This window comes from Anas platyrhynchos, chromosome 2 (genome assembly GCF_047663525.1).
Source record: "Anas platyrhynchos isolate ZD024472 breed Pekin duck chromosome 2, IASCAAS_PekinDuck_T2T, whole genome shotgun sequence".
Lineage (NCBI taxonomy): Eukaryota > Metazoa > Chordata > Aves > Anseriformes > Anatidae > Anas > Anas platyrhynchos.
This window is the reverse complement of record NC_092588.1, coordinates 108,418,770-108,431,297: the sequence shown is the minus strand read 5'-3', so window position 1 is coordinate 108,431,297 and position 12,528 is coordinate 108,418,770. Positions and strand designations below refer to the sequence as shown.

The 12,528-nt window shown below is 42.3% G+C and overlaps 1 protein-coding gene across 2 annotated transcripts in view; it reads right to left on the bottom strand.

The window, feature by feature from the left end:
* The window catches only part of RNF144B (ring finger protein 144B), an 86,646-nt gene extending 74,653 nt beyond the window's left edge, over positions 1-11,993 (bottom strand). Inside the window, exon 1 of one of the 2 annotated variants that reach the window (XM_072033333.1) lies at positions 11,822-11,993. The gene's annotated coding sequence lies outside the window, so the exon portion shown is untranslated. The remainder of the gene's footprint in view (positions 1-11,821) is intronic. The other variant, XM_072033332.1, reaches the window with a different exon arrangement.
* Positions 11,994-12,528: the final 535 nt, after the last annotated feature.

Genomic DNA, 12,528 nt, shown 5'->3' with positions numbered 1-12,528 from the left:
TCATTAGTCTATCCGCTGAGAAAGGCATGATATTATATATCCGATTTATTTGATATTCTCCCCCCACTGCCCACCACCCCAAAAAAAGTCAAGCTAATGATAAACACATGCCCAGCAGATCTCTGTTCAGAGGTGACAGCAGAGGGCAGCTCAAGTAAGCAAGCACATTTCCCTCATCTGGAAAGCGAAGAAGTTCTGCAAACACATTAAGGAGAACTGCAGTTCTGTAGTTACAACGGTTACAATACTCCTGCCCTTCTCTGTTAAAAGTACATTGAACAGAGATCATGGGTGAGATATAAATGTTGTACTTCAGACCAGGCAGTAATAGCAAACCAGCAGAAATCTGGCACCCAAGGACTTGGGCCTCCAGAGACAGATGGGGTGGACACCTCTAAGCAGTGGCTGCCCTCCTGGTCCAGCTGCCCGTACCCCTGCACAAACTGCCAGCAAATGGGGTTCTAATTCCTAATGTTATCATTGTCCTTTTACAAAAATACAAACTTTTATGTCCATGGCTCCAAAGCACACATTTACCAACACTTGCATAATCAAAGAGAAAAAAAAAAAAAAAGTTATAAAATTCAAAATAATACATTAAAAAGCATCAAGTTTTGTCTTATTAAAAAAAAAAAAAAAAAAAAAGATGGGGGAGAGCAATGAGAGCAATAGGATTATAGGATTTGGGAACTTTTAATAGTATTCTCAATGTAAGTATTCGCTCAAAAATTAATAAAAATGTTCCGGAAAGTTGTCTAGTTCCACAGTGCTTCACTACATACTTTAATATCTCTGGGTATTTCTGGACTTACAATGATATATTGTACAAGCAGCAGTCTTAAACCTCCAAAAACAATGCAAGCAAACAAGCAGCTCGCTATTTTCTCAGGAGTTTCCCTAGCTGTTATGCTCTCAGGCTATCTGAGTTGAGCTGGAAGTAACAGCCTCATATCCCAAGCTCCTCTGTCAGAGGACCAAGGTGGAGAAGAAAGGACGGTGAAATGGCAGCAATGAATCCGTGCTCAGCTGGGCACCGAGAGGCAATAGCTCAGTGAATCCACAGACAGCACTGAGCTGGATGAGGGCGTTGCTTAGGGCCCTAAATCCCTGAAGCCAACCCAAGCTCACCATCACACAGCTGCTCTCAATCACGCTGTACCAGCCCAGCTTCTCCCTTCAACAAATGCTTGAATTGACTCCTGCACACCCTCCTGTACCAGTGGGATCTCGTGTGCTGGTGGAAGACGACCCTCAGAGCTCTGCTGATGGCCAGGCTGTAGCTCAGAGCAAAGCAGTACACACACGTGTCTTCTGAGGACAAGGAGCTGGGAGACAAACCAAATGAGGGGACTGGGAGCTAATGAGCATGCAATCAGTGCTGAAGGGCACGCTGAGCAGTCTATGGCTTTTTTTTTAATGCCTGCATTTTATAACATTTGCAAATTAACACACTCGGCAGGCTGGTGGGAATCTGAGTCATCTAAGGCGTAAAAATAAATGTATTCAGATGGCAAAACAACCAAGTCTAAGTTCCAGTTTTTAAGAGCCAAATTTCTAATGACAAAATAAAAGAAATCCCAATTCTAATATGTCCATTTTGACTTTATCAAAAATGTAATGTTTTATTCAACAAATGAAACGTAGAGTTATTATTCAAACTACTTTACATTTGGTTTTAAACCCTCTAACTCAGCTAATCTTTGTGGATATTTCAAAGTCCTATCATTAATACTGACTTTATATAGAATGAAAAAGTGACATTTAATACCAGCTAAAAACAAGTTAGCAAAGGAATGAAAAGATTCAGTTTTCTGTTTTGTTCCTGACAAAAAACTTCTGATTTTTACTGCGTTTTCCTTTGATGAGAAAGAAAACTCATTGATTCAAAAGTAAGTACAACTGTGAGGAAAGAAAAAAATCACCACTGAACTGAAACTTAACTCACGCTGTAATTTATGATTGTAAATGTTTAGATGTGGTGCAATATCCCTCTAGGATCTTCCACTATGGTGCAACTGTGGGTTTCCCCGGGACGAAGAGCCCCAGTTTGCCTCCGTCCCCTCATCCCTCTGCTGCCTGCCCACCACATCTACTGACCTAACCTTATCGTGTCCCCAAAAGGGATGGTACCAACTTCTCACTTGTGCCATAATAGCATCAGCAGATGGGCTGCAAGGTCTGGGAGATGCTCAGAGCTTAAACCACTCCAGCTGGACCACATCTATTATCCAGCTATTGTCCCTCATGCTAAACTCGAGCAGTAAAGGGCAGGGGAGGACAGGGAGCCAGGGACACCCCTCCTGGCAGCAGCACTGTACTGTGCTGGCTCCAGTACCAAGGGGCACAGCCGCGGACAGCGATTCCCCCGGCTGCCCGGAGCTGAAGCAAGCAAGGAGAGGAGCTCCATCTAGCGAGAGCAGCAGGCACAGACCTGCTTGCTCGCTGGGAACCTCACCGAGTGTCCCACTGCACTGGATGGACAGGCAGGCAGCTGTGAAACCCTCCTGGGTTGGGCTGGAGGTGATGGTTTCGGCATCCTTGGCTCTGAGGGGACCGCTCCGTGCTGCTCTTGTCCTTCCAGCTGCCTACGGGATGAACGCGCAGAACGGTCCCGCCAGGGCAGCAAAATTTCAAGGAGAAACAGGAGTTCTCTTCCCAGGTCCAGCACTACCTACTAACCAAAAGCAGTCACTGCATTCCTCTGCTTTCCTCCTCCCAGCCTCACCATACTGTACGCTGAAAGCATCTGGAAGCGTATCGCCATTTGAAGGTACAACTTCATGTGCCACATTTGTCCCTTCACTCCTCTCCTCCTAAGCTACAACAAAGCATCAGTTGTTAAAATAACCTCTAAAACATCCCGAAACACTTGAGTTTTTTTGGACTTCTTCAAACAGATACATACTTACATATTATAAACTATTATCTAGAATAAAATGCAACATGTAAAGGAAACATGGGACAGTTCTCAGCTTTGCAAGGACAGAGTAAACAGAAAAAAAGTATCAAGAAAAAAATATATTCAAAAAAAATAATTTAGAAGTCCTAGTATATTGTGAGGATGAATCATTTCACATTCTGCCTTTTGGAAATAGGTGATTAAAGGTCTATGAACATACTCACATCAGCCCTGACACAAGAACGCGAGGCACAGGACCAGGTATCCCCCGAAGGGAGCAGAAACCAGTATCTAGCAGCACTTCCCAAAAAGCTGTTTCCAGATGCTCTGAACTGTTTGAATTCATTTTCAAGACTGTTTTTCTGAGGTCAGGAGCAGAACCCACGCCAAAGAATGTGTTCTGTTTGGTTACTCAAAAGGGAGTATTTAGTTTGGGAAGCATCAGGAATGTTTAAGGGGACGTGTTTTCTAGTTTTTTGCAAGTTATTGCCTGGACAAATTCCAGGTTATTGGGCCTAAATTAGAGGAGAATGAAGTGATGTGTAACTATATAAAGGTTATAAAGACATTTAATATTCATTATTGCACACCGGCTTTGAAAAGCAGTGTTCCTAGCCAGAACCACATAGACTAGAGAGATTCCATATGTCCATCCAAATCGACGTATGCAGAAATTAATCGTAATTCCAGAGAAGGAAGAGACTGCCTCTTCCCTCCACTAACTGCATTCAAAATCTCCTCTTGCACAGCTTTTGCAGGATGGCCTTACTGTACGAGGCATCAGGGATGTCCACATGAGGAAGAGACTCTTGTGCTTCTTAGTGAATGTGGGAAGCTAGCCAAGGACACACATGCCTGGGTGAACGACAAAGGTCTCTCACAGTTTACCGACACAGAAAAACATACCGTCAGCTACTGCAGAGAAGAGTTTACAACACAAAATTCAGCTGTTCAATAGCTCTTGCCACGTGCAAGAAATTGAACAATCTGGGATAGCAAACTACTTCACATTCAACAAGAAAATTCAGGAATACCCAAAGCAGAAGCCAGAGCGGCACACCAGGCGTTCTGCACATCCTACCTTATTCCATGGGACCTTCTGTGGGAAGATACACCTTCAGTATCACGAAAATAGCAACTTCAAAATATATATATCTAACCAATTGAACTTAATGTCTTCGCTCTCCAGGGATTTCCAGGAAAAAAGCACGTTTCCACTCCACCATTTGCAGAAAGAACGCTTGTTTACACAGAGGCACTCGTGCTACTGACGCAAGGCTTGCCAGATCCTGCAGCTGAAGATGCCGTCGCCACTTCTTGCTGCCTGCCCCACGTACCACCACCACCGACGGCCACTGCTGCAGCACAGCAAGCAACCTGCTCCTGCCTTATGACGCCGCAGTTCACGGTTTGCTTTCTCTGAATGTAAATCTGTGCTGCATTTGCTTTCTCTGAATGTAAATCTGTGCTGGATGCCACTCGCAAGCTACCCTGGCTGCCCAGCAGCCGTACGTGCTGCCCTGAGCATCTTTGTCCGGCAGCGTAAGCAGAGGGGAGCAGGGAGCTGGGCGTCACAGCCTCATCAATCACCCTACCAAAACTTCGCAGGGTTTGTTGGCCAGAGCCCTCAGGAAGATTAATTTGAATCAGCTTTTATAAAGCAATAATTAAACCATCAATAGAATTTGAAAGTGACCGTCAAGCGCTTTTGTTTAATTTCTTTCGAAGTTAGCTAAATAAACAAAAGCCACTGCCAAAGAAGAGGATCCATAACAGATTTGAATGAGATTTAACTAGCACGCCTTAGAAGTTAGCTCATATTAACATTTCAGACTGTCCATGCAGTTAGCTTGGAATATTTCTTCTGAATGTTCCTATGTATACAAGCCCAGAAACTGCTACTCATTTTTCCTGAGACACCAAAATGCAGAGAAGACAGAGGGCTGTGTTTAGCCCTGGGCAGGAAGGTGGCTGTGAAGAAGTGTGAAGTGAGAGCATGCCAAGCAAGTATTTTTGAAAGTTACTCACAAAAATGACAAAAATGGCTCTGTTGCTTAGCTCATTTTTCAACTGAATTACTTAACCAGATGGAAAGCCAAGATATGTGACCTTCTGTGCCAAGTAAGGTCACCCTCCTTTTTTTTTTTTTTCCTTTAATAGACTTTAAAAGTAGAAACTACTCTGAAAAGACAAGCAAAACTTTTGGTGACAATTCAAGGTGAACTCATTTTCTAAAGCGTGATTGCAAAGGCAATTAGCCTCACAAAACAGAATTATTCTAACGGTGCTCAGATTTCTGGGGGAAAAATACATAGATGTATTTATACCACCCTGATACTATCGATCATTCTGATGCTGGAAGTACACATCGCAGGCCAAATTCTTCTCTGGTAAGTCACCTCTTCAGCACACCAGAAAAAAAAAAAAAATTATATGGCTACAGATTTTAAGGGAAAAAGAAATACAGAGCTCAAGTGCTGCTCTAATGAGAACCATGGCATTTGTTTTTAAGATCTCATTTCTGTAGTTTAAGTCAACTCTGCTGTACTTTTCAGTGTCTGTACTCCCTCCCAGCAAGGCAGCTACACAGGCTCCAGCTCACAAACTGAACTGACATTTCCATCTCAGAAGTGATGCAGAAACTCTGCACAACTAAATCACTCAAGCTCCATCCTTCCCTTGCTGGCTTTAATAGCAGGATATACCAGCTCCCAGGTTACTGTGGGCAAAAAAACCTTTCTCTGAGTACCTTCATTCAGAACTCATTTAAACCACTGGAAAGACTTCAGCAGGCTTTAGGACACGACAGATCTTATACACCATTTTAACTGAATTTAAGCAAATTTTTAATGTGAAGTATGTTTACTTTTTGAGACCAAAATAGGGAGTTTTACAAACAAGCTGATTTAATAAAACTGTAATTTTCTTTAAAGCTTTAAAACCTGTTACAGAGATATCAGCTGTGTTACATTATTAGCTAAGCCTACACTCCTGCACACATCTGTACAAACCTTGGGCTATGTGAATAGTCTATCTATTCCAGTAGGCAAATTGGGCAACTACTCTCAGAGGTATTTATAGCATTGGGATTTGAGGACCTATTTCTGAGAGGTGACAGGCAACCGCTTCTTCCAGCGTACCAGAACGGTCAGGTTACAGGGCTCATGTGTGATCAAGGATCTTGTAACCAACGCTGCAACCCACCTCCAAAAAGTCCAGTTCTCATCAATAATGAAAGCTGCTTTACATGGTGGCTGTAACTATCTCCTTAAAGCCTAACTAAGCATCCGAGAAGCCTTATCCCATTAAAGGTAGCAGCAAATGTAGAAAGAGTTTACTCATGCTGACTTACAGCAGTTTAAATGCAGCAATGCACAAAGCCTCACCACTAGCAACCAGGGCACAGGTCTTTCACAAAACAAATAGTATAAATCAACTAAGAATAAATTAGAAAAAGGCAACAGATATATCTATTTTTTAAGTATTTGTTCATTGTTTTATCTCCAAAGTGATTAAACTCTCAAAGAGAAATAGCCAGGATAATAATATCAAATTATATATTTTTGTTTGTTTGTTTGCTTGTTTTATATATATACATGTATATGATAGCAACCTCCTTCATTTGCTACATTTTAAATAGGAAAATAACTGTTTTCTTTTTTTAATCAAAAGCAGGCAAAGGATTTTCCCATAAGCTTACCAGGAAAGTTAACCTCTGGACTAAAACCAAATAGAAAAATTCCATCAGGAAAGGAGAATAATTCATTAAGCTGCAAAGCCCACATTCAGCCGCAAGACCCTGGTGAAAATTCTTATGTAGCTTTCAATTTCGCAGAGCACAACGGACTAGCAGCTGGTATATAACAAAAATGTACCAACGTATTTCAGAGAAACCCAACTGAATTCAAAGCACAGGCGTTATGCAAAGTATCATACTTTGCTCTCAACCTTCATCTGATTTTCATGTATTAATCTTCAATATCCAGAACAAATGCTTAAAACGAGTAAGAATGTGGTCTGTCCCACAAAGACGTCCATGAAGTTATGCACGACTTGCTCCAAAAAGCAGCAGATAATTTCACTGAATGACAGGATTTGCTGGAAGTTTGACACTTAAATTTTTTGTCAAAATTAAGCAGTTTCAATTTATTTCTAAAATAATTACGTGAGGAAGCTATGATGTTTATTTTGTAATTTCATACACTGTAACACCTTCTTGAAAGCCAAAGCACTGTAGCAAATACCTGTAACAACAAAGATTCTGTATCCAGAAAAATGATGAAGTGTCATGTGAAACTATTTTTATAAAAGCCGGGAAGAGCAGTATCTGAAACCCTCCAAAAGCTTTTCAAAAATACGAACAAAACCAAGACCCATTTTATGAATTCTAAAATCCTTTAAAATTACTGGGAACCACACATCTCTGTGCATACTGGACCATTCATGAGATTTACGAGAGACAGTTGCTCAGCACATGCCTAAAAAAAATCATCACCTTAACCAACACATGGAACAAACACCAGTTTTAAGGTTCATTTGACATTTCGAGGTCTTCCTTAAAACCTGCTTGCGATGTACCTAGAAGCACAGAGGGAGGATGAAGGAGACATCAGACCTGTGGATCATTTTACTCACTACCACCTAACAACAGGGTACCAACAGCAGCAGTTGGTTGACTGCTGGCTTGTTGCTGAAATCCTGAAAAGCACAGACGACGCATGTTCTGAAGTCACTTGCATAATAAAATGCATAGACATGCACAAACATAGATGGGAATATTTGGAATTAGAAGTAGGTCACCCTACATTGAATACACGTATATATAACATATGCTTGGCTTCCTGTCCAACAACTGTCACAGATCACAACCCCTAACATCACAGAGGACAAAACTGGTGGTGTTTCATCTTGATGCATCAAGCACAGTGAGGCTGCTGCTCCATGGACAGCAAAACTACTCAGGGAGCTGGAACGGGCATCATAAGCGTTTCTCTAGATAAACGTACCTGTTAGTCCCGTGGGGCTGTAGACTTTGCTAAGTTCACTTTGCTCTTTATAGGAAAGATGTATATTTCCATTTTTCTTCCACTGTCTAGGCAGTGTGAACGGGAATTAATCATCATTAATCAGCAGACCTGCAGCCTATCCCCAGTTCTGCTATTAAATGACAGTAAAATAATAAGCAATTATTAAGCAATAAGCAATAATATAGTCTCAATGAGACTCAAAGTGGGGAAAAAATAAGACTACCTGAGTACCTGAGCAGATATCCCAAATTTTGGATATTTAATGTTGTTTCACTTAAGACTGACAAATAGGTGGAGAAATCCCATATTCCATTAATAGCAATTTCTTTATTTACAGCAAATGTACATGGGGCAGAAGAGGAAAGGATATTGGAAAAGGTGAGACAAAATAAAAAAAATCAACTCTTCTTCCAAGAGAATTATGATCTCTTCTGTTAATCAGTCTACACAGTTTATATATATATATATATATATATATATAATCAAGAGACGAATATTAACTAGCTAGCCTGTGAAGTTTCTGAGAAACTTTGACCAACTACCCACAGATGTGTGTGGGTAGTGATGTGACATTATTCCTGGAAGGTCTATTTGTAATGTCCACATTCTAGAAGTGGTATCACACATCCTCAGGCAATCAAGCTCTGCCTTATCTGGCATCTTTGCAACAGTTTTGACTTGTACAGGGATTACAGGAACCAGAGTGTTTTGCAGAACAGTCTAATTTGGGGAATTACATTGAGTAATAGAGTGGTCTGATACTGCCTTAAAAATAAGCAAAATAACTAAAGTACTGATTTGCATTTAAGTAACTGCATACTTTTGTGTTTAGATATTTTCACCAAGGACAACGTCCAACTTTGTAGGAATTACTTAAAATGCACGTACATACACAATTCCACTGAACATTTGAAGATCCTACAGCTTCCATTCACTAGGCATCACGTAGCATTACATTTTTTGAGTATGCTTCAGAATATTCCTGTTAAGTATTTTCTCCACAGTATACCTGCAAAACCCAGGCAGGGAGACCTTCACAAACTTGTCTTTGATGACACAGAAAGTGACTCTTGGATTCACACACACACAAGACTGAAAACTTGTCTTCTAGCTCCATACTCCAAAAGCCTTTCTACTTTTCTTTTTCAAAGATGAGAATTTAAGCAATAAACAATACTTTGGTATAAAACCACTTAAATCTTGACCAAGTGTTTTGTAAAATTCTTCAACACAGGCAAACATACTGTTTCCAGTAGGAAGACTTCAGAATCTATTTCTGTTATGGCCATGAAATAAAGACTGAAATATGAAAAAGTCTTTCTCTTTAAAGAAGCAATAAGATTTGCAAAGACTACAAGCTTCTCTTCTGCACAGAAAGCTAAAAAAGGCAGAGCAGCTGCTCAAGATCAGTGAGTTTAAATCAGTGTCTTCCTCCATGAAGAACAGATGAAGTCCTTGTAACAAAATTAGGGGGAACTTGAATTCTGCATGACTGTGGCCTTCCCAGTAAATATCCAGTCACCATCCCCTTAGCATCACAGTATTTCTAATCACTCCTACACCAGCGTCTTTGTTCCTTCATACCGTATTAAAGTACTGAATGCCCTTGAATTTCATTCGGGCATGTTGTGAGGGAAATCTTCCTTGTGTCAAAACATCAGGTGGACTCTTCGCTTACCCACCTTAATTCCCGTAATCCAGATTGCTTTATCTGGTAATTACCAGGGTGCAGTCTTTATTTTAACCTCAGTGAAGGAAGGCATTTTTATCAGTATGTCCACAGCTGCTAGGCAGGCATGATTAGTTTCACAGCTTTCAAACCTTTCCACATCATTTAAATGCACTATACAATGGCACTTTTCAAAACGATGGGCTTCAGCCAGCTAAATCCATTGGAGGAAGCAGGCGCAATTCAGTCCTCTCAGCCTAAATGTACTCCTCCTTTCACACTCCTTCTTAATCATTCCTGTGGATACCTCTTGGAACTATGTAATGAATGCATGTCAAAGCAAATCTACCACGCTCCAAACTTTAAATGAGAGGAATCAACTGAGATTTAGCTGGAAAAAAATTATAAATGAAAAAGAAACATGGTGAAGAAACATAGCCACAGAAGTCACAATGAAAGACTTTTTACCTTTGTACAACATTTAGCTTAGGGCTGCAGCTCAGCAGAGACTTCAGAATATTTACCTTAACTTTCCCCTTCAGATGACAAGCAGTTCTTTCAGCCTCACACTCCCAGTTAAGCCTTAAACCATCTTTCCTCTTCAAAACAAGAATATCGCTATCAAAAGTGGTACTTCAAATAAGTATTATCAATTTTTTTTTCCACTTAAAGCAGTGTGGCAATGTTTAAGTAAGCTTTTGCCAAGCTATTTCTAATAACCAATACCTAAATGTCACATTTCTGTTATATAATATGTTGGCACATTTTTCCCTTCACAGACTTCAGTAAGTTAAAATGTCTTTCTAGGTTCTTACACTGCAGACAGACTTTACCTAAATACCCCCTAAGATGCATTTACACAGAACAAGGTCAAACCAGGAACCTGCTTTATGAGATTGTAAATCTTCTGGCCCCTGCAGCTCTATACCAGCCTCCTCTAACTTTCCTTTGGGTCTTAGACCATGGTGGAGCCCACCTCACATTAAGGGGATGCTAGATGCAGAAATCTGCAACGCCTTTGAGGTCCAGCCACCAGAGCGGAAAATATGAGCTTCCTATATTTAAGTTGTCTCTATTTCAGAATGTCATTACTGGAATTCTTTAAGACTTTAAAAAAAAAAAAAAAAAAAAAAACTTAAAAAGTCCTTCTCATCTTGGCATTGCTATTTATGTGTGCGCATAAAATAGTTTCCCTAAAGCTTTTAGTTCTGTCATACCAGCATTTCCACTAAGAAGGCCACCAGTACCGAATGCTTACGGCTTTTAGCCACACAAAACACCATTGCGGCTTCTTGCCTCTAGTAAAATCACGTGTTATATCTTTACTTCCAATTCTGCAAGTCCTGTTAAAGAGAATTATCAGTTAAAGTGTATATCGTCCGATTTATAAATAAATCCTGTGCTAGAAGTCTGGCTTAAGCTGACAAAATCCACAAAATATGACACAAAAATTCACAAAATATTAAACAAATTCAGTATCCAGTGGCAGCCCTGCAAAGCCAGAATAACAGCACTGAACCAAATGGAGCCACCACGGCGTAAAGTCAGGGCTGGGAGCAGAACTTGGCCACCTGGTGTTTACTCACTTCACTAAACCTAAAGCCCTGGTCAAACAATGAATAACTATATAATCTGTGAGGAGAAATGCCTGGAAACCCCAGGCGCGGAGGTGAAATGAGGATAAACGTTTTGCTCCTGTGCTGGACTTTCTGGATTTTGTTAGTCTAAGGCAGACCATCGATGCTACTTAAATATTTTACAGTGAATATTCTCAGTGTGAAATTCCGCTTATTTTAAAATAAGGCACAATTCCTAGAGAGGAATCTCCACAGAGGAGGAATTTTGAAGGCGCTGGGCTGTCGCACGCAGATGTACACACGTTTATAAGAGGTAGGATTTCCTTCTCTAGACGGTCAGTAGAGTTGTTACAGCTCCGGACCGTAAATCCTTACAACTTTAAATATTTATTGATGAGCCCAGTTCACGTATTCGGCGATAAATCCGACGAACAGCGGGGAGGTTTCTCCCAGCAGCAGCCTCCCCCTGCCCTGGCAGCTTGCGCACCTCAGGCGTGGCGAAGCACGCCCCACGCCCGGGGATGTGGCACGGGCTCTTAACACCTCGTCAAAACCGCGACAACCCCGCGTTTAAACACAAGCTCCCGGGGCCGGGCCGGGACCGTCCATGAGGAGAAACGGCCCTGAGGGGACCGTGCCGGGGCCCTACCTTCACCCGGGGACTGGGGGGTGCGAGCCCGGCGGCGGCTCCGTCCTGCTCGGCGCCTCCCCTCGCCTCGCTTCGCCCTGCGCGCCCTCCCCGCGGGCGGGGAGCGGCGGAACCGGGGCGGGGGGAGCCCCCAGGGCCGGGCCGGGCCGGGCTGGGCCGTTCGGGGCGGCTGTGACAGCAGCGGCCGCCCGGAGCCCCCCGCTGCGGCCGCCCCGGGGCTGCGGGTCCCGTGTAACGAGGGGAGCGTGTGGGGATGGCGCGCTGCCTACTGCGTGCCTGGGGCTTCTGTAATTGCGTGTTGTCAATAAATACTTGTTTTATTTTATTTTGTTTTGTTTTTTATTTTATTTTGTTTTACTCAAGCGCCACCAGCTTTGACTGCACACCCTTAAAAACTTTTGAGCGTGGGAAGTGCGCTTGTGTCCTCGCAATGGGGGGGGGGGGGTCGAGGCTCTCGCTCCCCACCCAGCCCCGTTTTTTTGGGGGCGAAGCGCACGAACGTCCCGTGGTTTTTAATTACCGAGCCCACCGCAAGGCAAGCAGCTGTGACGAGCTCTTATTAATTAATTAATTAATTAATTAAATTTTATGTATTTATCTATTTTTATTAACCCCCTTCCTCCCCACAAGCCGCTCCCGCCTCCCTCTCCCCCTCCAACAGCCGCCCTGAGGCGATTAACGCCCCCCCCCTCCCCTTCCCTCCCTCC